Raw genomic sequence first — 24,275 nt, 5'->3', positions numbered from 1 at the left:
TCCCTTGCCTCCTACTTCCACAACAAGATCGCTGACATACACAACAGCTTCAGCCCACAACCAACGCACCCCAGGACCGCACCAACGCCCCCCACCACCACCCTCCGCGCCTGGACCCCGATCAGCACCGAGGACACCATCCGCACGATGAACTCCATCCACTCCGGATCTCCTACCGACCCTTGCCCTCACCACGTCTTCAACAAGGCCGACGCTGTCATCGCACCCCACCTGCGGGACATCATCAACACCTCCTTTGACACCGCTACCTTCCCGGAGAGCAGGAAGCACGCCGAACTCAGCTCTCTACTGAAAAAACCATCAGCGGACCCCACCGAACTCAAAAACTGCCGCCCCATCTCGCTCCTCCCGTTTCCGGCCAAAGTCATCGAGAAGACCGTCAACAAGCAACTGGCCGCCTTCCTCGAGACCAACGGATCCCTCGACCTCTCGCAGTCTGGCTTACGGGACAACCACAGCACAGAGACCGCGCTCATCGCAGCCACTGACGACATCTGAGCCCTGCTCGACAACGGGGAAACAGTGGCCCTCATCCTCCTGGACGTCTCCGCGGCATTCGACACTGTCTGCCACCGCACCGTAGTGCAGCGCCTCAGCAACGTCGGAATCCAGGAGAAGGCACTGGAATGGACCATCTCCTTCCTCGCCGGGAGGACACAGAGAGTCCGCCTCCCCCCGTTCAGATCAGAAGCCACCGAAGTCATCTGCGGCGTCCCTCAAGGCTCCTCGCTCAGCCCCACCCTCTTCAATGTCTACATGAGCCCCCTTGCGGCCATCGCACGCCAGCACAACCTCAACATCATCTCCTACTCCGACGACACCCAGCTGATCCTCTCCCTCACCAACGACCCCGCCACCGCCAGAGCCAACCTACACGAAGGGATGAAAGAAGTAGCCGAGTGGATGAAGAACAGCCTCCTGAAACTGAACTCAGACAAGACGGAAGTACTCATCCTGGGCTCCTCGCCCTCCGCCTGGGACGACTCCTGGTGGTCCCCCGCCCTGGGCAGCGCCCCCAAACCAACAGACCACGCACGCAACCTGGGCTTCATCCCGGACTCCTCCCTCTCCATGACCAGACAAGTCAACGCCGTCTCCTCGTCCTGCTTCAACATCCTGTGCATGCTACGTAAGATCTTCTGGTCGATCCCCACCGAGACCAGAAAGACGGTCACCCAGGCTCTCGTCACCAGCCGACTGGACTAAGGCAACTCCCTCTACGCCGGAACCATGGCCAAACTCCAAAAGAGACTCCAGCGGATCCAGAACGCCTCAGCAAGACTCATCCTCGACATCCCCGACATGGCCACATCTCCGGACACCTGGGAGACCTGCACTGGCTCCCGCTCAACAAGAGAATCACCTTCCGTCTCCTCACCCATTTACACAAAGCCCTACACAACCAAGGACCAACATACCTCAACGATCGCCTCAACTTCTACACTCCCAACCGCCAGCTTCGATCTACCAGCCACGCCTTCGCCGCCGTCCCCCGCATCCGAAGAGCCACCACAGGAGGGAGGTCCTTCTCCTACCTGGCCACCAAGACATGGAACTCCATCCCGACCCAATTTCGCCGGACCCAAGACCACCTCGCCTTCAGGAAGCAGCTCAAGACCTGGCTGTTCGAGCAGTAGCAGACCAACCTTCCCCAAGCGCCTTGAGACCCTACGAGTGAGTAGTGCGCTATATAAATGCATTGATTAATTGATTGATATAGAGAGTGTGCACACCCCTCTTCGAGCCCTCACATTTGTAATATGGGTGAAGCAGCCTCCGCCCAGTCCAGTGATTGGGTGCATTTTCTCCCATGCATTCATACAGGGGATGGTTTGTAGAGAATGTGTGCACACCCCTCTTGGATCCCACCCCTTTGTGGTATGGGTGAAGCTGCCCTTATCTAGTCCAGTGATTGGGTGCAAGTTCTCCCATGCAATCATACAGGGGAGGGTTTGTAAAGAGAGTGTGCACACCCCTCCCCTGTGTGATATGGGCGAAGCTGCCTTCGCCCAGTCCAGTGATTGGGTGCAAGTTCTCCCATGCAATCATACAGGGGAGGGTTTGTAGAGAGAGTGTGCACATCCCTCCTCAAGCCCCCCCCCCTTTGTGATATGGGTGAAGCTGCAATCGCCCAGTCCACTGACTGGGTGCATGTTCTCCCATGTATTCATACAGAGGAGGGTTTGTAGAGAGAGTGTGCACACCCCTCTTCGAGCCCAACCCTTTGTGATATAGGTGAAGCTACCCTCGCCCAGTCCAGTGATTGGGTGCATGTTCTCCCATGCATCCATACAAGGGAGGGTTTCTAGAGAGAGTGTGCACACCCCTGTTTGAGCCCCCACCTTTGTGATATGGATGAAGCTGCCCTCGCCAAGTCCAGTGATTGGGTGCATTTTCTCCCATGCATTCATACAGGGGAGGGTTTGTAGAGAGAGTGTGCACACCCCACTTCTAGCCCTTCCCTTGGTGATATGGTCGAACCTGCCCTCGCCCAGTTATTGTCTTCATGTTCTCCCATGCATTCATACAGGGGAGGGTTTGTAGAGAGAGTGTGCACACCCCTCTTTGAGCCCTTCCCTTTGTGATATGGGTGAAGCTGCCCTCGCCCAGTCCAATGATAGGTTGAATATTCTCCCATGCATTCATACGGGAGAGGGTTTGTGTAGAGAGTGATCACACCCCTCTTTGTTCTCCCCCTTTGTGGTAGGGGTGAAGCTGCCCTTGCCCGGTCCAATGATTGGGTGCATGTTCTCCCATGCATTCATACATTGGATGGTTTATAGACAGAGTGTACACACACCTCTTTAAGCCCTTCTTCTTTGTGATATGGGTGAAGCTGGACTCGCACAGTCCGGTGATTGGGCGCATGTTTTTGTTGGACCTGGCCTCGTGGCGTGGCCCCACTCCTCCCGCATGGTGGGTCCCGGACTACCTCGACCCCTGTTCCCCGGCCAAGAGCGGCACCTTCCACCTTCCACGAGTGCCGCCCCTCCGGGCTGGCCCCAGCTCTCCCCCGACGGAACTCGACCTCATCTCAACCCACTCGGCTGGCCCTGACCCTTTCCCAGACCATCGTCCCCGGCCCAGCCGCCATCTTGGACCCTCCATGACCAGGCCTCGTGGCCTCAGGTCGACCTCAGCCTCAGGCCCAGCCAAGCCCCGACATCGAGGCACCACCATCCACCCAGTGGATAAAGAGTCCACTTGGCGAGTCAATGGGAGAAGGAGTTTCGATGGTCCCCCATCCGCCTGGTTTTGATCGCCCCCGGCCTCCCTGGGCGCTGGCTCCACCCCCCTGCTGGGTGTCTGGACTCACTCATCCCGGACCCCCCGACCTCCAAGTGTGAGGGTCCGGACATCAAAGGGCACCAGACCTATAACTGGGGCAGCTCCAGAGCAGGAAGGCAGTTGTATCCTGGAGTCGAGAGACACCGAGACAAACTCATCCTTGGAGCCCTGCTGGCGCTGACGCGGCTCATCTTCGTGAACCATCCTTGTAGCCCTGCTGGCGCTGCCGCGGCTCATCTTTGTGAACCATCCTTGGAGTCCTGCTGGCGCTGCCGCGGCTCATCTTCGTGAACCATCCTTGGGGTCCTGCTGGCGCTGCCGTGGCTCATCTTCGTGAACCATCCTTGGGGTCCTGCTGGCGCTGCCGCGGCCAACCTTCGTGAACCATCCTTGAAGGCCTGCTGGCGCTGCCGCGGCCCATCTTCGTGAACCATCCTTGGGGTCCTGCTGGCGCTGCCGCGGCTCATCTTCGTGAACTGTCCTTGAAGGCCTGCTGGCGCTGCCGCGGCCCCTACCAGAGAACCCTCCAGCTCGAGGATTGAGAGCTGTGCGTCAGGCATCCCTGTACCAGACCGGTACTAAGACTGTCCCGCTACCCCCTTCCCCCAGAGACTAGAATTGAAGGGATCCCAGTATCCTGTTCCTTCTGTATCGTGAAGATAACCTGCCTAAAGAATACCGATAAAAGTGTTACGAACCTATCTTTGTGTGGTGTCCATCTGTGGGGGGGGTGGTTGCTCGTCCGTACGATCTGAGGAGAGGACCCTCGCCAGGAGGCCTCTCCCCCTTGCTCGGCCGACCCTCAGGTTTCCCGTCTAACATTGGTGGCCAGCGGCGCGATTCGAGCCGACGTAAATCGTACGGAGAGTAACTCACCCCACTACAAACGAAAAAACACACAGCGACCATGTCGACGAAAGAAACCGGAACAACCGCGAAATTCCAGATGGAACGGCTGGAAGATTACAGTCACAAGGAATTGAAGCAATTCTGCATAGACTTAGGTATCGCTACCACGGGACTAAGCACCAAAGACGATCTCAAACACGCTTTGCAGACTTGGGTGGAGACGGGAGCGTCACCACCCCAAAACGAAAACATCGCGACCACGGAAACAATTGCAACCCCTGAGGAGGAGAGAAGCGCAGGCCTCTCTCCCGAGGAGGCCCGAAAACGAGAAAGGAGCCGGCTCCACGAGTTGGAACTGGCTAGACTCCGCTTACATGGGGAACTGAAACTAGCGGAAAAGAAGATAGCCCTTGAACACTTACGATTACAGGGAGAATGGGAAGAAAAAAAAAGCCAGAGGGAGCTGGAGGAGAAGAAGCTCGCGTACGAACACGAGTGCGGTTTAAAAGAACTAGAAATTAGGAAACAAAACAGGGACTTTGATATCTCCGAGAACCAGAGCTCCACTCCCTCTACGGACACCAAGGTCCACATTCCCAAAGATGTCGTCCGAGAGTACTACCGGAACGACGACATCCAGCAATGGTTCAAGGCCTACGAGGTAGCCATGACCTGCCACTGTGTCCCGCGAAAAGACTGGGGGGCCGGGTTGTGGGGGAGATTCGTCAATGAAGGAAGAGATGCCCTGCTACAGCTCCCCGATGCTGAGATGACCTCCTACGAGCATATGAAAGCCGCCCTTCTCACTCGCTATGGGCTCACCCCCGAGATGTACCGGCAGCGATTCCGAGACTGTAAAAGGATCCCCGGTACCACCTGGGTGGAATATGTGAACTTTTTTAGCAGAGCCTTAGAGGGGTGGATCAAGGGCAGCCAGGTCACCACCTACGAACAATTGGTCGATCTCATTGTGTGGGAACACCTCTCCAATAACTGTTTCGTGGAACTAAGGCAGCATCTCCTCGACAGCAAACTGACCGAGCCCCGGAAACTCGCCATTGAAGCGGATCGATGGGAGAGCACCCGGGTCCCCCGGAACTGGGCGGGCGACCAAGGCCGAGCCTCCCAGAGGTCCCACCGTCCACGAGGAGGAGGAGGAGGCCAGGGTCGGGGCAGGGACACCGCCACGGTGCCCCCCACCAGCAACCCCCCGTCCCCGGCCGGAAGAGGAAGCCATCCGACACAGCCAGGATTCCGCTCCAACGTTGTCTGCCACAAATGCCAGCAACCTGGTCATTACGCCAATGACCCCAACTGTCCAAGAAACCAGCCAGCCAATACCCCGAGTCCGCTGAACCGCCAGATCACCGCCGTCGCCCTCGGAGAAGAACAAGGCGAAGAAGAAGCCGAAGATTGTGAACAATACCAGACAGAGTGGGAACCCGCAGCCATGTCCCTGGTATGTCTAGGGGAGAGAGACATAGTCCCACGGGCCCCCATCCCGGCCAACACGCAGAAGTACAGCCAGTGGGTCACCATTAATGGACACCGGGCCGAAGCCCTCCGCGACACGGGAGCCAGTGTGATGGCCGTCCGTTGCCATCTGGTGACCCCAGATCAAATCTTGCCCAACGTACTATGCCCAGTACGGTCTACGGACAACTCTGAGAGCCTGTGCCAGGTGGCCCGCGTCCCCTTCGAATGGGGGGGAGTGTCGGGCATGCTGAAAGTGACCGTCCGAGACGATGCCCCCGTAGACTGCCTCCTGGGGAACGACCTCGAGAGCTCCCCCTGGGCGGCCGTTGAACGAAGGGAGCACCTGGGGATGCTTGGCCTTCCTGAATGGGTCTGTGCGATGACCCGATCCATGGCCGCCCATGCCATCCCCTCCACTGAAGAACCCGAGTGGCCCGAACCTCCACCGCCCGTCATCACTGAAGACACCACCCCCGAGGCCGGTCCACCGGGGCCCAACGACTAAGCATCTGAGCCACTCCGCGACCTCCCGGAGCTGGCCCAGTGGCACCAGGAAGGTGGCCCCACTCAAGAACAGTTCAATCAATCAATCAATCAATCATTGCATTTATATAGCGCACTACTTACCCAGAGGGTCTCAAGGCGCTAGGGGGGGGGGATCTGCTACTGCTCGAACAACCAGGTCTTGAGTTGCTTCCTGAAGGCGAGGTGGTCCTGGGTCAGGCGGAGGTGGGTGGGGAGGGAGTTCCATGTCTTGGTGGCGAGGTAGGTGAAGGACCGTCCCCCTGTGGGGGCTCTACGGATGCGGGGGACAGCGGCGAGGGCGTGGCTGGTCGATCGAAGCTGGCGTTTGTGAGCGTAGAAGTTGAGGCGGCTGTTGAGGTATCCTGGGCCTTGGCTGTGTAGGGCTTTGTGTGCGTGGGTGAGGAGACGGAAGGTGATTCTCTTGTTGACCGGGAGCCAATGCAGATCTCTCAGGTGTCCGGAGATGTGGCTGCGACGGGGGATGTCCAGGATGAGTCGTGCTGTGGCATTCTGGATCCGCTGGAGTCTCTTCTGGAGTTTGGCGGTGGTTCCGGCGTAGAGGGTGTTGCCGTAGTCCAGACAGCTGGTGACGAGGGCCTGGGTGACCGTCTTCCTGGTCTCGGTGGGGATCCACCGGAAGATCTTACGTAGCATGCGCAGGATGTTGAAGCACGACGAGGAGACGGCGTTGACTTGTCTGGTCATGGAGAGGGAGGAGTCCAGGATGAAGCCCAGGTTGCGTGCGTGGTCTGTTGGTTTGGGTGCGCTGCCTAGGGCGGGGGGCCACCAGGAGTCGTCCCAAGCGGCGGGTGAGGATCCCAGGATGAGGACTTCCGTCTTATCTGAGTTCAGTTTCAGGCGGCTGTTCTTCATCCATTCGGCTACCTCTTTCATCCCTTCGTGAAGGTTGGCTCTGGCGGTGGCGGGGTCGTTGGTAAGGGAGAGGATCAGCTGGGTGTCGTCGGCGTAGGAGATGATGTTGAGGTGGTGCTGGCGTGCGATGTCTGCGAGGGGGCTCATGTAGATGTTGAAGAGGGTTGGACTGAGCGAGGAGCCTTGAGGGACGCCGCAGATGACTTCGGTGGCTTCAGATCTGAACGGAGGGAGGCGGACTCTCTGTGTCCTTCCGGCGAGGAAGGAGATGATCCACTCCAGTGCCTTCTCCTGGACGTTGCTGAGGCGTTGTACTAGGGTACGATGGCAGACAGTGTCGAAGGCCACGGAGAGGTCGAGGAGGATGAGGGCCGCTGTTTCTCCGTTGTCCAGCAGCGCTCGGATGTCATCGGTGACTGCGATCAGGGCGGTCTCGGTGCTGTGGTTGGTCCGGAAGCCAGACTGCGAGGGGTCGAGGGATCCGTTTGTGTCGAGGAAGGCGGCCAGCTGCTTGTTGACGGTCTTCTCGATGACTTTAGCAGGAAACTGGAGCAGCGAGATGGGGCGGTAGTTTTTGAGGTTGGTGGGGTCAGCCGATGGCTTCTTGAGTAGAGCGCTGAGTTCGGCGTGCTTCCAGCTCTCCAGGAAGGTGGCGGTGTCGAAGGAGGTGTTGATGATGTCCCGCAGGTGGGATGCGATGACAGCGTCGGCCTTGTTGAAGACGTGGTGAGGGCAGGGGTCGGTCGGAGATCCGGAGTGGATGGAGTTCATCGTGCAGACAGTGTCTTTGGTGCTGATCGGAGTCCAGGCGCGGAGGTTGGTGGTGGGGGGCGGTGGTTCGGTCGTGGTGTTCGTCGGTTGAGTGCTGAAGCTGTTGTGTATGTCCGCGATCTTGTTGTGGAAGTAGGAGGTGAGGGAGTTGCAGAGGTCTTGCAAAGGGGTGATGTCGTTGTTTCCGGCGTTGGGGTTGGAGAGCTCTTTGACTATGTTGAAGAGTTCTTTGCTGTTGTGTGCGTTGTTGTCCAGTCGTTCCTTGAATGCAGTTTTCTTGGTGGCGCGGATGAGTTGGTGGTGTTTTCTGGTGGCGAGCTTGAGGGCAGTCATGTTGTCCGGTGTTGGGTCTCTGTGCCAGGTTCTCTCGAGGGCTCGGCAGTTCTTCTTGGAGCTCTTGAGTTCGTCAGTTAACCATGGGGCTTTCTTGCTGCCGGGTCTGCTGGGCGGGGTCCTCAGGGGGGCGAGCTCATCTGCGCAGTCGCTGATCCACTTCGTGAGGTTGGTGGCCGCCTGGCTAGGGTTCATTGTGCTGGTGGGAGGGTTCATGCTCAGGGAGGACGCGAGCTGGTCGGCTGTGATCTTGTTCCAGTTCCTGCGTGCAGCCTGTTGCTGGTGGTGGTGGATCGTGGTCCTTGCGAAGCTGAAGTGGACGCAGCTGTGGTCCGTCCAGTGGAGTCCGGTGGCGTGGCTGAAGGCGATGTCCTTGCTGGATGAGAAGACGGGGTCGAGTGTGTGTCCGGCGTAGTGGGTGGGGGTGGTCACCAGTTGCTTGAATCCCAGGTTGGCGAGGTTGTCCAGCAGGGTGGTGGTGTTGCGGTCGTTGTTGTTCTCCAGGTGGAAGTTGAGGTCCCCTAGGAGGATGTAGTCAGCGGAGCAGAGGGCGTGTGGGCTGATGAAGTCGGCGATGTCTTCGCTGAATTGTGTGCGTTGTCCAGGGGGTCTGTAGATGAGGGTGCCTCTGAGGGTGGTCTTGGGGTTGATGTGGACTTGGAAGTGCAGGTGCTCGGCGGTTGCGAGGGTGTCATCGGTGTTGGTCGTGATGCGGATGGTGTTCCTGTGGACAATGGCGATGCCTCCTCCGGTGTGGTTGATGCGTCCCTTCGGATGATCTTGTAGCCGTCTGGGATGGCGATGGCGATGTCAGGCGCTGAGGAGGCGTTCATCCAGATTTCCGTGAAGAAGGCGACGTCTGGGGCTGTGGTGTTGAGCAGGTTCCAGACCTCGATGGCGTGCCTGTGAATGGAGCGGGTGTTGAGCAGGATGCATTTCAGGTGGCTGCTGCTGTTGCTCGTCTTGGTTGGTGTAGTTGTAGTGCAGGTCCGGATGCAGGTGAACTTGCAGGAGTTGCAGCAGAAGGGTCCGTGGGTGCGTCTCGGGGTGGCTCGGTAGCAGCCCGGGACTCGGCCGGCATTGAGTGCGTTGAGGGTGGCGGCGGCGTACGTTCGGCGGGTGGGCTGGGGTCTGCGGGGGCAAGGGGTCCTGGCGCTGGGCGCAGTCCAGGCGCGGATGGGCGCAGACGGGCTTACCTTTGGCGCACCTTCGGCGCTCAGTCGGTGCTCCCGCTGCGCGCGTCTGCTGCGCGGTCGCTCTGGGGACGTCATAAGAGGGAGCCGGGAGGGAGGGTCTGCGGGGGGGGCGGGAGCGGGAGCCAATCGGCTGGCGGGGGGGCGGGGCCTCGGGCTGGGGCGGCGGGAAAATCTGGCGCGGTCCTCGGGTGGCTGGGGTGGCGGGAGGCAGGGGGCTCGGCGGCCCTCGGTGGCTGGGGTGGCGAGAGGCAGGGGGCTCGCCGGCCCTCGGTGGCTGGGGTGGCGGGAGGCCCAGGAGCGTGTGGGTGACCAGAACAAAAAACTTGCCCCTCCCTCGAGGGGATCCGACAGCAAGCCGCAGCCCAGAGCGCAGGGGATGCCTCGGGAGCTCACTGGGTCTATTGGGACAATGAGCTTCTCTACAGCGAACAGAAGATTGCCGAGCTAGGGGCCAGCCGGATGCTGGTAGTCCCCCTCCGATTCAGAGACTTCCTCCTGAACCTGGCTCATGACGTACCTCTCGCTGGGCACCTGGGGCAGGACAAAACTTACAGCCGCCTGGTGACCCATTTCTACTGGCCCAAGATGAGGAACGATGTGATCAACCACTGCCGAGCCTGCCCCACCTGCCAGGCCAGCGGGAAGAGCGGCCAAAAACTAAAGGTCCCCCTGCAACCCTTTCCAATCGTCAACACTCCCTTTGAACGGGTGGGGATTGACATTGTGGGGCCCCTGGAGCCCCGGACATCGCAAGGTCACCGGTTCATACTCGTCCTGGTGGACCATGCCACCCGCTATCCCGAAGCCATACCTCTCCGGACCGTGACAGTGCCCGTGGTGGGCCGAGCCCTGAATGGGATCATCTCGCGGGTGGGCTTCCCCCGAGAAGTCGTCAGTGATCGGGCACGAACTTCATCTCCCGATACATGAAGTCCCTATGGCAACAGTGCGGGGTCACCTACAAATTTACGACCCCCTATCACCCGCAAGGAAACGGACTAGTGGAACGCTTCAATCGCACCCTCAAGGGTATGATAATGGGCCTGGAGGAGCCCTTACGACGCCAATGGGACGTGTTGCTGCCCTGCCTCCTATTTGCCTACCGGGAGGTCCCACAGAAGTCCCTGGGATTCAGCCCCTTCGAACTGTTGTATGGGCACCCCGTCCGGGGTCCCCTAAGCCTAGTCAAAGAGGGATGGGAGGTGACCCCCCAGAAGGCCCCTCCTGATGTGTACAGGTACCTCTTGACCCTCCGGAACCAGACTCGGCGGTTCGGGGAACTTGCCAAGGCCAACCTCGAAGCCAGCCAAGAGGACATGAAACGTTGGTACGATCAAAACGCCTCGTCCATTGAGTTCAAGCCGGGACAACAGGTCTAGGTCATGTCCCCGGTCGAACCTTGCGCCCTCCAGGACAAATGGACAGGACCCTTCAAGGTGGTGGAGCGCAAGGGCCCCGTCACCTACCTGGTGGACCTGGAGTCCCCCAGGAACCCCCTCAGGGTCCTCCATGCCAACCGACTTAAGCCTCACTTTGTGCGCTTAGAACTTAGCCTCCTGATGGCTACCGACAGTGGGGCTGAAGAGGACTCCGAGCCCCTCCCCGACCTCCTGAAGACCCTCGAAAAGGACGGCTCCGTGGAAGGAGTCAACCTCTCTTCCGCCCTGACCCCGGCACAACGCCAAAGCTGCTAAGACTTGTTACAGCAATTTGCCGATCTATTCTCCCTCACCCCTGGGGTCACTCCCTGGTGCCTCCACGATGTCGACACCGGGGATAGCCCCCCTATCCGGCACCGGGCCTACAGAGTTCCCGATTGGGTACGCGCCTGCATCCAGTCGGAGGTGTCCAAGATGATGGCTCTAGGAGTGATCGAGCCCTCCAACAGCCCCTGGGCCAGCACGGTCATGCTGGTCCCTAAGGCCGCCGCCCCTGGCGTCGCCCCAGAACTCAGATTTTGTGTGGACTACCGGGGCTTGAACGCCGTCACCCGAACAGACGCTCACCCCATCCCTCGGGCTGATGAGCTGATCGTTACCTGAGCACCTTTGACCTGACTACGGGCTACTGGCAGATCGGCCTCACCCCGCGTGCCCAGGAGCGATCTGCCTTCTCCACCCCGGATGGCCACTACCACTTCAAGGTGATGCCCTTCGGGATGAAAAACGCCCCCGCCACGTTCCAGAGACTCATGAACAAGGTGCTGGCGGGGCTCGAGGAGTTCAGTGCCGCCTATCTGGACGATATTGCCGTGTACAGTCTCCACTGGGCCGAACACCTCCAACATCTCCGGGAGGTCTTGGCCGCCCTCCGGTGGGCCGGACTGACAATCAAGGCCAGCAAGTTCCAAATCGGCCAAGGGTCCGTGACCTACCTGGGGCACCAGGTGGGAAGTGGCCAAGTGGCCCCCCTCCAACCCAAGATCACCGCCATCCGGGCCTGGGAGCCTCCGGTCACCCAAACAGAGGTCCGGGCCTTCCTGGGGCTCACTGGATACTACTGGCGCTTCGTGAAAGACTATGGCAGCATTGTGGGCCCCCTCACAGAACTCACGTCAAAGAATCACCCACCGAAGGTACACTGGACCCCTGAGTGTCAGGCCGCCTTTGAGACCCTCAAGACAGCAATGTGCACCGCCCTGTGCTCCAAGCCCCTGACTACAGCCAGGAATTCATAGTACAGACTGATACCTCCGATCACGGCGTCTGAGCCGTTCTCTCCCAAATCAATGCAGAGGGAGTTGACCAGCCAGTAGCCTTCATCAGCCGACATCTGCTGGCCCGAGAACAGCGCTGGAGCACCATAGAGCGAGAGGCCTTCGCCGTGGTGTGGGCCCTCAAGAAGCTCCGACCCTATCTCTTCGGTACCCACTTCCGGGTGCAAACGGACTACCGACCTCTGCAATGGCTGATGCAGATGCGAGGAGAGAATCCGAAGCTGTTGCGTTGGTCCATCTCCCTGCATGGGATGGACTTCACTGTGGAGCATCGCCCAGGCAACGACCACGCCAACGCAGACGGCCTGTCTCGCTTCTTCCGCCTCGGCGAGGAGAATACCCAAGAAGGTGGGTGACTCTCCCTGCCTTCAGCTGGGGGGGGACGCATGTTGGACCTGGCCTCGTGGCGTGGCCCCACTCCTCCCGCATGGCGGGTCCCGGACTACCTCGACCCCTGTTACCCGGCCAAGAGCGGCACCTTCCACCTTCCACGAGTGCCGCCTCTCCGGGCCGCCCCCAGCTCTCCCCCGACGGAACTCGACCTCATCTCCTTAACCCACTCGGCTGGCCCAGACCCTTTCCCGGACCATCGTCCCCGGCCCAGCCGCCATCTTGGACCCTCCACGACCAGGCCTCGTGGCCTCGGGTCGACCTCAGCCTCAGGCCCAGCCAAGCCCCGACATCGAGGCACCACCATCCACCCAGGGGATAAAGAGACCACTTGGCAAGTCAATGGGAGAAGGAGTTTCGATGGTCCCCCATCCGCCTGGTTTTGATCGCCCTCGGCCTCCCTGGGCGCTGGCTCCACCCCCCTGCTGGGTGTCTGGACTCACTCATCCCGGACCCCCGACCTCCAAGTGCGAGGGTCCGGACATCAAAGGGCACCAGACCTATAACTGGGGCAGCTCCAGAGCAGGAAGGCAGTTGTATCCTGGAGTCGAGAGACACCGAGACAAACTCATCCTTGGAGCCCTGCTGGCGCTGCCGCGGCTCATCTTCGTGAACCATCCTTGGAGCCCTGCTGGAGCTGCCGCGGCTCATCTTCGTGAACCATCCTTGGAGTCCTGCTGGCGCTGCCGCGGCTCATCTTCGTGAACAATCCTTGGAGTCCTGCTGGCGCTGCCGCGGCTCATCTTCGTGATCCATCCTTGGGGTCCTGCTGGCGCTGCCGCGGCCCACCTTCGTGAACCATCCTTGAAGGCCTGCTGGCGCTGCCGCGGCCCATCTTCGTGAACCATCCTTGGGGTCCTGCTGGCGCTGCCGCGGCCCATCTTCGTGAACCATCCTTGGAGTCCTGCTGGCGCTGCCGCGGCTCATCTTCGTGAACTATCCTTGAAGGCCTGCTGGCGCTGCCGCGGCCCCTACCAGAGAACCCTCCAGCTCGAGGATTGAGAGCTGTGCGTCAGGCATCCCTGTACCAGACCGGTACTAAGACTGTCCCGTTACCCCCTTCCCCCAGAGACTAGAATTGAAGGGATCCCAGTATCCTGTTCCTTCTGTATCGTGAAGATAACCTGCCTAAAGAATACAGATAAAAGTGTTACGAACCTATCTTTATGTGGTGTCCATCTGTGGGGGGGGGGGGTGGTTGCTCGTCCGTACGATCTGAGGAGAGGACCCTCGCCAGGAGGCCTCTCCCCCTTGCTCGGCAGACCCTAAGGTTTCCCGTCTAACAGTTCTCCCATGCAATCATACACGGGAGGGTTTGTACATAGTGTGCACCCCCCTCTTTGAGCCCCCCCTTTGTGATATGGGTGGAGCTGCCCTCAACCAGTCGAAATATTGGGAGCATGTTCTCCCATGCATTCATACAGGGGAGGGTTTGTAGAGCGAGTGTGCACACCCCTCTTCGAGCCCGCCCCCTTTGTGATATGGGTGAAGCTGGCCTCCCACAGTCAAGTGATTGGGCATATTTTCTCCCATGCATTCATACATGGGAAGGTTTGTAGAGAGAGTGTGCACACCCATCTTCGAGCTCTACCCTTTGTGACATGGGTGAAGCAGCCCTCGCCCAGTCCAATGATTGGGTGCATGTTCTCCCATGCATTCATACAGGGGATGGTTTGTAGAGAGAGTGTGCACACCCCTCTTCGATCCCTTTCCTTTGTGATATGGGTTAAGCTGGCTTCCCCCAGTCCATTGATTGGGTGCATGTTCTCTCATGGATTCATACAGGGGAGGGTTTGTAAAGAGAGTGTGCACACCCCTCTACGATCCCTCCCCTTTTTGATATGGGCGAAGCTGCCCTCGCCCAGTCCAGTGATTGGGTGCAAGTTCTCCCATGCAATCATACAGGGGAGGGTTTGTAAAGAGAGTGTGCACGCCCCTCTTCGATCCCTCCCCTTTGTGATATGGGCGAAGCTGCCCTCGCCCAGTCCAGTGATTGGGTGCAAGTTCTCCCATGCAATCATACAGGGGAGGGTTTGTAAAGAGAGTGTTCACGCCCCTCTTCGATCCCTCCCCTTTTTGATAATGGTGAAGCTGCCCTCGCCCTGTCCAGTTATTGGGTGCATGTTCTCCCATGCATTCATACAGGGGAGGGTTTGTAGAGAGAGTGTGCACACCCCTGTTTGAGCCCCCACCTTTGTGATATGGGTGAAGCTGCCCTCGCCCAGTCCAGTGATTGGGTGCCTTTTCTCCCAGGCATTCATAAAGGGGATGGTTTGTAGAGAGAATGCGCATATCCCTCTTCAATCCCACCCCTTTGTGGTATGGGTGAAGCTGCCCTTATCCAGTCCAGTAATTTTGTGCAAGTTCTCCCATGCAATCATACAGGAGAGGGTTTGTAAAGAGAGTGTGCACCCCCCTCTTCGATCCGTCCCCTTTTTGATATGGGCGAAGCTGCCCTTGCCCAGTCCAGTGATTGGGTGCAAGTTCTCCCATGTATTCATACAGGAGAGGGTTTGTAGAGAGAGTGTGCACACCTCTCTTCGAGCCCCCACCTTTGTGATATGGGTGAAGCTACCCTCGCCCAGTCCAGTGATTGGGTGCATTTTCTCCCATGCATTCATAAAGAGGATGGTTTGTAGAGACGGTGTGCATATCCCTCTTCGATCCCTCCCCTTTGTGATATGGGCGAAGCTGCCCTCCCCCAGTCCAGTGATTGGGTGCAAGTTCTCCCATGCAATCATACAGGGGAGGGTTTGTAGAGAGAGTGTGCACACCTCTCTTCGAGCCCCCACCTTTGTGATATGGGTGAAGCTACCCTCGCCCAGTCCAGTGATTGGGTGCATTTTCACCCATGCATTCATAAAGAGGATGATTTGTAGAGAGGGTGTGCATATCCCTCTTCAAGCCCCCACCTTTGTGATATGGATGAAGCTGCCCTCGCCCAGTCCAATGATCTGGCGCACGTTCTCCCTTGCATTCATACTGGCAGGGTTTGTAGAGAGAGTGTGCACACCCCTCTTCTAGCCCTTCCCTTTGTGATATGGGCAAACCTGCCCTCGCCCAGTTATTTTGTGCATGTTCTCCCATACATTCATACAGGGGAGGGTTTGTAGAGAGAGTGTGCACACCCTTCTTTGAGCCCTTTCCTTTGTGATATGGGTGAAGCTGCCCTCGCCCAGTCCAATGATAGGTTGAATATTCTCCCATGCATTCATACGGGAGAGGGTTTGTGTAGAGAGTGATCACACCCCTCTTTGTTCTCCCCCTTTGTGGTAGGGGTGAAGCTGCCCTTGCCCGGTCCAATGATTGGGTGCATGTTATCCCATGCATTCATACATTGGATGGTTTATAGACAGAGTGTACACACACCTCTTTGAGCCCTTCTTCTTTGTGATATGGGTGAAGCTGGCCTCGCACAGTCCAGTGATTGGGCGCATGTTCTCCGATGAATTCATACAGGTGGGGTTTGTAGAGAGAGTGTGCACATCCCTCTTCAAGCCCTCCCCTTGTGTGATATCGGTGTAGCTGCCCTTGCCCTGTCCAGTGATTGGGTGCACGTTCTCCCATGCATTCAAACAGGGTAGGGTTTGGAGAGAGAGTGTGTACGCCCCTCTTCGAGCCCTTCCCTTTGACATATGGGCGAAGCTGCCCTTGGCCAGTCCAGTTATTGGGTGCATGTTCTCCCATGCATTCATACAGAGGAGGGTTTGTACAGAGAGTGTGCACACCCCTCTTCGAGCCCGCTCCCCTTTGTGATATGGGTGAAGCTGGCCTCACACAGTCAAGTGATTGGGCATATTTTCTCCCATGCATTCATACAGGAGAAGTTTTGTAGAGAGAGTGTGCTACCCTGTGTGAAATGGGTGAAGCTGCCCTCGCCCAGTCCAGTGCTTGGGTGCATTTTCTCCCATGCATTCATAAAGGGGAGGGTTTGTAGAGAGAGTGTGCACACCCCTCTTCGAGCCCCCCCTTTGTGATATGGGTGAAGTAGCCCTCGCTCAGTCCAATGATTGGGTGCATGTTCTCCCATGCATTCATACAGGGGATGGTCTGTAGAGAGAGTGTGCAAACCCCTCTTTTAGCCCTTCCCTTTTTGATATGGGTGAAGCCGGCCTCGCCCAGTCAAGTGATTGGGGATATTTTCTGCCATGCATTCATACAGGGGAGGGTTTGTAGAGAGACTGTGCACATCTCTCCTCAAGCCCCCTCCCTTTTGTGATATGGGTGAAGCTGCCCTCTCCCAGTCCAATGATTGGGTGCATATTCTCCCATGCTTTCATACACGGGAGGGTTTGTGTAGAGAGTGATCACACCCCTCTTTGACCCCCCCTTTTGTGATATGGGTGAAGCTGCCTCGCCCAGTCCAAATATTGGGAGCATGTTCTACCTTGCGTTCATACATTGGAGGGTTTGTGGGGAAAGTGTGCACACCCCTCTTCGAGCCCCCCCCCCTTTGTGATATTGGTGAAGCTGCCCTCCCCCAGTCCAGTGAATGGGTGCATGTTCTCCCATGCATTCATAAAGTAGAGGGTTTGTAAAGAGAGTGTGCACACCCCTCTTCGAGCCCCCCCCCCTTTGTGATATTGGTGAAGCTGCCCTCCCCCAGTCCAGTGAATGGGTGCATGTTCTCCCATGCATTCATAAAGTAGAGGGTTTGTAAAGAGAGTGTGCACACCCCTCTTCGAGCCCCCCCCCCCCTTGTGATATTGGTGAAGCTGCCCTCCCCCAGTCCAGTGAATGGGTGCATGTTCTCCCATGCATTCATAAAGTAGAGGGTTTGTAAAGAGAGTGTGCACATCCCTCTTCGAGCCCCCCCCCCCTTTGTGATATGGGTGAACCTGCCCTCGCCCAGTTATTGTGTGCATGTTCTCCATGCAATTATACAGGGGAGGGTTTGTAGAGAGAGTGTGTACGTCCCTCTTCGAGCCCTTAACTTTGTGATATGGGCGAAGCTGCCCTCGCCCAGTCCAGTGATTGGGTGCAAGTTCTCCCATGCATTCACACAGGGGAGGGTTTGTAGAGAGAGTGTGCACACCCCTCTTCGAGCCCCCCCCCTATGTGATATGGGAGATTCTGCCTCGCCCAGTCCAGTGATTCGGGGCATGTTCTCCCATGCGTTCATACAGGTAGCCAACAAAACCAAAATGTAAACAACAACTAATGGTAACAACTCCGTAGCCAGTAACAGGTGATTCAACAAGGGCTGAGTAGGGAGGAGAACTAGAAACATCATTGTGTATGAATAACAGTGAGTAGAATTGGGGGTCCAGCCACAAGCCAGGAGTGTCGTCCTCTGCTCCCACCAGTGAGGGAAAGAGAACATAAAAGACCCTGGGGGATAAGAGTGGTATGGCTGTGCCTTCGAACCCAGGCCAGGTCCAGATTAATATCTTTTATAGCACATAAATAACAGGACAGGTATGTCCTGGCTAAGAGTAGCGATGGATACTCTAGTGCAATCATGCAGGTGAAGTCCTAAAACTATCGAGCTGACTGTGGTCATCCCCCAAGAATTAGGTACATTTCTAATGTTGGGTGTGACACAAAGTGCATGTACATGACAGGTGTCCAGGGCCTTCTGCTACAGTTAAACAACTGGCTGGAGACTTTAGACAAGTATTCGAATTTCAAGTCACAAGTCTGAATATTGTGTGGCCTGAACAGCCACTCATCCGTCTGAAGTGGATACAATGCATGGCTCTGTTTAGGGTAAGAGAAATTAATATCTATTATATGGAGTGACATAACGATGCACAACTATTATGTGTCTTATTCCTAGATGTATCAAGTCGTTTGCGATTCTCAAAGGCCGAAATTCTGCGAATTTCGGCCTTTGCGAATCGCAAACGGTCTATTTGCATGTTTTGGCATGCATCAAAAATTCGCAAATTAAGGAATCGCAAGAATTTGCGATTCCTTATTTTGCCATAGCATTTAAGGAATCGCAATTTTGCGATTCCTTAAATGCTATGTATGTAGCATTTTTCAATTGCGAATTTTGGTTAAGAAATCGCAAATTACCACCAACTTGTAGTTGATGTTAATTTGCAAATTCTTTTAAAAGGCGCACAATTTGGCATTTTTGAAGGTGGCATGTGACGCACACACATGCCCATAGGGCATGTATGTGCGCCATATGCACACCCATGTACATTTCAGGGGTGCATCAGGGTGTCTTTGAGACACCCCTGCACCCTTGAAATTATTCTCAATTTGTGAATTCGCAAATTGAGATTCGCAAATTAAGAAATATTTCACAATCATTCCTATTGGCCTTCTGGCCCATGCATGAGAAATGATTCCTTAATTGCGAATTCGCAAATTGCAAATTCGCAAATAAGGAAGACTAAGAAATCGCAAAAAAATAACGATTTTCTACATACATTCCATTTTGCGATTTCTAAATAGTGATTCCTTAAAAATCGCTATTTAGAAATCAGAAAATAGAATCTTGATACATCAGCCCCATAAATACTCAATGTAGTTGTTTTTGGCTACCCATAAATTCCTATTAACTGCGTTTTTTCAACCCCTGATGCTGGTATTTTATTGCATCCAACACACCTTCCGCACTGTAGAGGTGGCAAAGGAGAGAGTAAGAGAGAGAGAGAGAGAGAGAGATCTGCATCGGAGTCCACAAGCTTAAACCTTAAAGAAGAACTGACATCTAAATTACACACCAAAGATGATCTTAGAATATGACAGAGGGCCTTCAGCATTCCCAAAATTGTATTTATTTAACATGCAAAAGTGTATCCTCTCAGCACTTCAGATTAAATCATTGTATTGAGACCAATATTATATCGAGAGTTTTCAAAAATAAACTGAAAAGCATTCAGGTCACCGCCCTGATGGCAATGCTATTACTTAACTACGACACAGGTGGGGGGTCATGTGTACACTGTATGTGGGATCGAGTCTTATTCTCCTTGGGCCAAACGTTCAGTTTATTAAATCAAATAACTGTAATTGTTTTGTGAAGATGCTCCTATATGTAATGACTAAGAAAGGCTCAGTGAAATAAAATATTTGCCTAGGATCACACAATTTTAGACAGGCTTATGAGTCAGGAGTATTACAGTCAGGTCGAACAGATCCTTCAAGGTACTAGACCTGTGGGCCTAGAAGCATTTTAATGATTTTCCCAGACCTGGCCATAGCAACCTCATGGCATTACATCACATCCAGCACAGCTGCATGTCATATTGATAACAACTTATTGCCTGATGTATGTAAATGTATAGGCATTTATATAGCGCACTACTTACCCGTAGGGTCCCAAGGCGCTTCGACCGCTGCGAAACCCTTCCTGGCTTCCCTGAGAGATGGTCCCTTAATGGGTATCTCCAGGGTGAGACCAGGCATCCCCGGCGGTCTGGTGGGGCCGTTAGTGAAGATGAGGCAAGCTAATGCCCAGAGTTGCCGAGTGTGATCGCTGATCAGAGTGGGCACCGAGGCGAGAGAATTATCGAGTCCGCTGACCCTGGTCCAGAAACCTGCCGCGCCGGGAATCGAACCCTGGTCCCGGGCCGTCCTCTGCTCTCGGGTCTGCCGCCTCTAACCAGTGAGCCACACTACTCTCAAGCCATTCTTGTGATGCTTGTTTCAATGCTTTATTTTATCCTACTTATAATTGCAGCTCACGCTTTTTACACAAAAATACAATTGTGTCTATAAATGTTTGAAAAGCCAGTTTGTATCTTTCTTGTGTGTCTCTTGTATATGCAAATGTAGACAACGAAAGGGTAGATCTGTTCTGAAATTTCCTTGGGCAATGAGAGTGGTCATTTCTGAGGTTGAAGATACCATCTGGTACCCTGGAAGGTTTTTGGTTTGGATGGTTCACTGTGAGCTAGCTAGGAATTAGGCAAACATACTCTGATGATATGTGTGGGCTCAGCCCCATATTCTGGCGATAGGTTAAGTGCAGTCTGGCAGAATCTGCATTTCTCAAGACTGAGGGCTTCATCTACAAGAAAATGGTTCAGTGCTGTCAGCCATTTAGCTGTGCCATGCAGTGTCATTCCCAAAGCACAGGGATGCATCATATTGACAAAAATATGACGCATCCCTGTGCTTTCCCCATCGCTAGCACATCATTGGCTGTCATGCGCCATTTTGCAAGGGTGTCTGGATGGCAGGGATGATACTTTTTGTGCAGGAAGGGACATTGATGGCATTGTTCTCTTTCTATGCAAGAGTTCAGAGAATTATTTGGAAGCATCAGGGTGCTCCGATCTGTCATTCCATGTTATTAGACACAAGTAGTACTTGCAACAACCTAAGCACCAGTGTTTGCTGAAACATAGGGTGCATCCTATATCAAATTGATCTCACTAGTCATAAAAGGATAACAAAGTCCAGCAACAAACCGTGAAGGGGAGTGGCATATGTGTGATTTGCATGCCAAGATCCGGATATTGATCAGCGGAAGAAGAAAGCTGAGGAGCAGTTTGCCAAGTTCAGGGTCAGTATCTTGTTGATTGTGACCAATGCATCAACCAGTAAAAGACAATGCCAGTGTCCAGTGCAACTTCAGCGATTTCATTATCTTCAGTGGGGAGACTACTTTATCAGAGCATATCTTTGTAGTGTTGCCCAGGTACACCAGTCAGGCAAAGACCCACCCAGTTTATGTCCAGTTGTTGGTTCTGTCTATGATTCAAGCAAAGGTTTCTGCTGCCTGGGAGTGAACCACCATCGGCAAACCAGAGGCTTCCACACAATAGGAATGTGACTGCCATAAGAAGTGCTATCTTTAGAAATCACTTTTGAAAGAACGAGATATGTAAAAGTGAAACACACATAACATTAAAAATGTAACGCCAATGAGCAAGTCATCAACAGTAACATTTGTTGATCTGAGAAAGGAATACAGTAAATAATTACTTTAAATCAACAGCCATATCCTCAGCTTCTTTTTCTGCCTTTTGGGGTGATGTCAGTGAGACCCAGGATGGGATGATAATGAGGGAGCTGTGCTGTTCTTTTGTGATGCTCACTGATGCTAGTGACACTTTCCAAGGTGTTACCAATCCTGCTTTGTCTTCTGAACTCTGGTGGCTGTCAGTGGCTGTGGGCTGTATGTGTCTTCAACCCAGCCTGCTGCTGCCTTTCCAGTCCTTGCCATAGATGGGCAGTGAGTCATAAACTCCAGCTGCTCCTTCATAGCTCCTTTGCTCCAGAGAGAGCAGGTATTGCATGTGCAGTTCTGGCTTCCCTGCATGCAGGGCCTGCTGCTCTGACTCCTTGGGACACACCCTGGTGCGATATTTAGCACTGTATCTTTAAATGTTTTAATATAGAATATTAAGGCTGTCATTTAGTATCTCATGCAATAGGCAAACATGAGAAGATTCTAATGTTAGTCAGTTGATGCTTGTTTGTCTTGCATATGGATGGGATCTTATATTCCTGGATTAAACTTCATTTCAAGAACCACATTGTATCCTGAATGTATTAATGAAGATACTTCACCTGGCTGCCACATTGGAGCATCTCTCTCAACAGCAGATTGCTTCTCTCTGCCTCGCATTCATTGCACATCTAAAGCCAACACTTATTGGACTGGGAATCGGAGGAGTGCAAATGTAATGAAGCAGCTTCTGTGTTCTTCCTCCAAAGAACAATTATTTTTTTGGGGGGTGGCCGGGGGGGGGGGGGGGGTGTTGCTGTAATGAATGCATACATTTAATTTATTCTAATTCAATGTAATTGTCACTTGACTGTGTGACCTTTGCTTTTATAATTTTAATTTTGGAGCTGCTGCGTTTGAGATATTATCTCATGGTTATTGAACTTATTCATTACAATGCAAATTAATGTTACCTAAATGACTATCTAGCTCAATGGCTCTCAGTTAAAACGAGGCCTAATCTTAACAGTTGCATGAGGTCAGTCATGTGTGCTGATGCAACTCAGGAGATCCCTTTCAGGCTCTAAATATGCATGTCCAATCCTTCAGCTATCAGAAAAGCATCTTTAAAGAGCTCTCTTGCATTTCTGAGCACAATACACCTGATACACAGGGAGGTGATCTCCTAACACGGGCCATAGGCAACATTTCACTTCTTAATCCAGAGGAAGGATGAAGGGCAGATATTCTCGCTGTGTGAGAAGTCAGTAAAGCTCTTTGAAACCCATGGCTATGAGTGACCAGGCCAAATAACTGCTCTTTATATTGAAAAGAACTTGCACTAGTGTGCTGATGGGGCGGCATGTACTCCTCCTCTGTGGTGTCTGCAACACCTGTATCTGAAATAGAGACACTCGACCAATGTCCAGGGTTATTTCATATTAATTCTATCATAACAATTAGACCCCGCCTTTCACTGAAAATGATTTGGAGACAATATTACTGTTCGAGGACATTTGGATACTCCTCCAGAGTGTATCTGCTGCAAACAGAATGACAGACAAAGCTACTCTCAGCTGGTGAGCAGGGACATGCATTTGTATTATTTACTTTTATATAGCGCTGGCTAGACCCGGAGGTATCAGAGCGCTGTACACGAGGAACATAGCAAGAAAATGTCCCAGTTACATCAAGTACATTAGTAGCAAAACACAAAGAACAAATCCAAGGAGAAAAAAGAGGAAAAGGAGGTGGGGGTGAGGGGGGGGGGGGGGGGAGTATGGAACACAATGAGAAGGGGTGAAGGGGACCTAGGGGGAGGAAATAGTGGGAAAAGGTCCGACAGGCGAGTCAGGGACCGTCAAGATGGAGGACCCATGACTCGGGCCCAGAGAAGCATGAACACAAGTGCCGGAAGCATGTGAAAAAGTTCAGAACAACAATATAACCAAGGAGCTGACTCTGGGGGCAGCCGCCGGGGCCAGTACATACCTGATGACAAGCTTTTGTTGCAATGAGAAAACAATAGATCAATAGCACCCTTAAAAAAGGGGGATGACTGGCTGAAGTATTCTTCGTTGAACTTTCGGCCGTGAGAATACATGTTGTGGAATGTCTTCAGGTCCATAGCAGAGTCCGTTTCTCAGGCTCAGCCTTCGGCAACCTTCTGTCTGTGCTATGTGCACTTAGACTGTTCAGCCAGAAACCTGTGCCTGAAATATGTGGAGGAGTTCACACGCTAGCATCTTGCCCTGGGCAATGTATGCACAGGGCTCTCCATTTTCCCTTCTAAAACAAATTCCCCATTGGTTTACGTGACTAAACCTGTTTCCACAGTCACATCCTGCTGTGTTTGCTCTTCCTTGTGTATGTGCTGAGCTTCATGTGATGCTCCTTCAGGATGTTGACTCCGGAACAGTGTGTCCTAGCCCAGACTCCCACGCAGTGTGTCCAAGCCCAGACTCCTGAGCTGCATATCCAAGCCAAGATTCCTGAGCAGTGTATCCAAGCCAAGACTCCTGAGCGGAGTGTCCAAGCCCAAACTCCCCAGCAGTGTGTCCAAGCCCAGACTCCCAAGCAGTGTGTCCAAGCCCAGACTCCCAAGCAGTGTGTTCAAGCGCAGACTCCCAAGCAGTGTGTCCAAGCCCAGACTCCCAAGCAGCGTGTCCAAGCCAAGACTACAGAGTAGTGTGTCCAAGCCAAGACCCCAGAGCAGTGTGTCCAAGCAAACACTCCCAAGCAGTGTGTCCAAGCCCAGACTCCAAAGCAGTGTGTCCAAGCCCAGACTCCCAAGCAGCGTGACCAAGCCAAGACTACCGAGTAGTGTGTCCAAGCCAAGACTCCTGAGCATTGTGTGCCCACGCCAAGACCCCCGAGAAGTGTGTCCAAGCAAACACTCCCAAGCAGTGTGCCCAAGCAAAAACTCCTGAGCAGTGTGCTGAAGCCAGGATTTCCAAGCAGTGTGTCCAAGCAAAAACTCCTG

General features: G+C 54.4%; 1 pseudogene across 1 annotated transcript in view; it reads right to left on the bottom strand.

Annotated features, from left to right (window-relative positions):
* Positions 1-23,495, bottom strand: part of LOC147725101 (indolethylamine N-methyltransferase-like) — a 90,761-nt pseudogene extending 67,266 nt beyond the window's left edge. The window contains exon 1 of the transcript XR_015309956.1: positions 23,285-23,495. The product of XR_015309956.1 is annotated as an indolethylamine N-methyltransferase-like (transcript). The remainder of the gene's footprint in view (positions 1-23,284) is intronic.
* Positions 23,496-24,275: the final 780 nt, after the last annotated feature.

Source organism: Lissotriton vulgaris, chromosome 4_1, assembly GCF_964263255.1.
Source record: "Lissotriton vulgaris chromosome 4_1, aLisVul1.2, whole genome shotgun sequence".
NCBI classification, from domain to species: domain Eukaryota; kingdom Metazoa; phylum Chordata; class Amphibia; order Caudata; family Salamandridae; genus Lissotriton; species Lissotriton vulgaris.
Note: the sequence above shows the minus strand (reverse complement) of the source record. Positions and strands in the feature narration are given on the sequence as shown.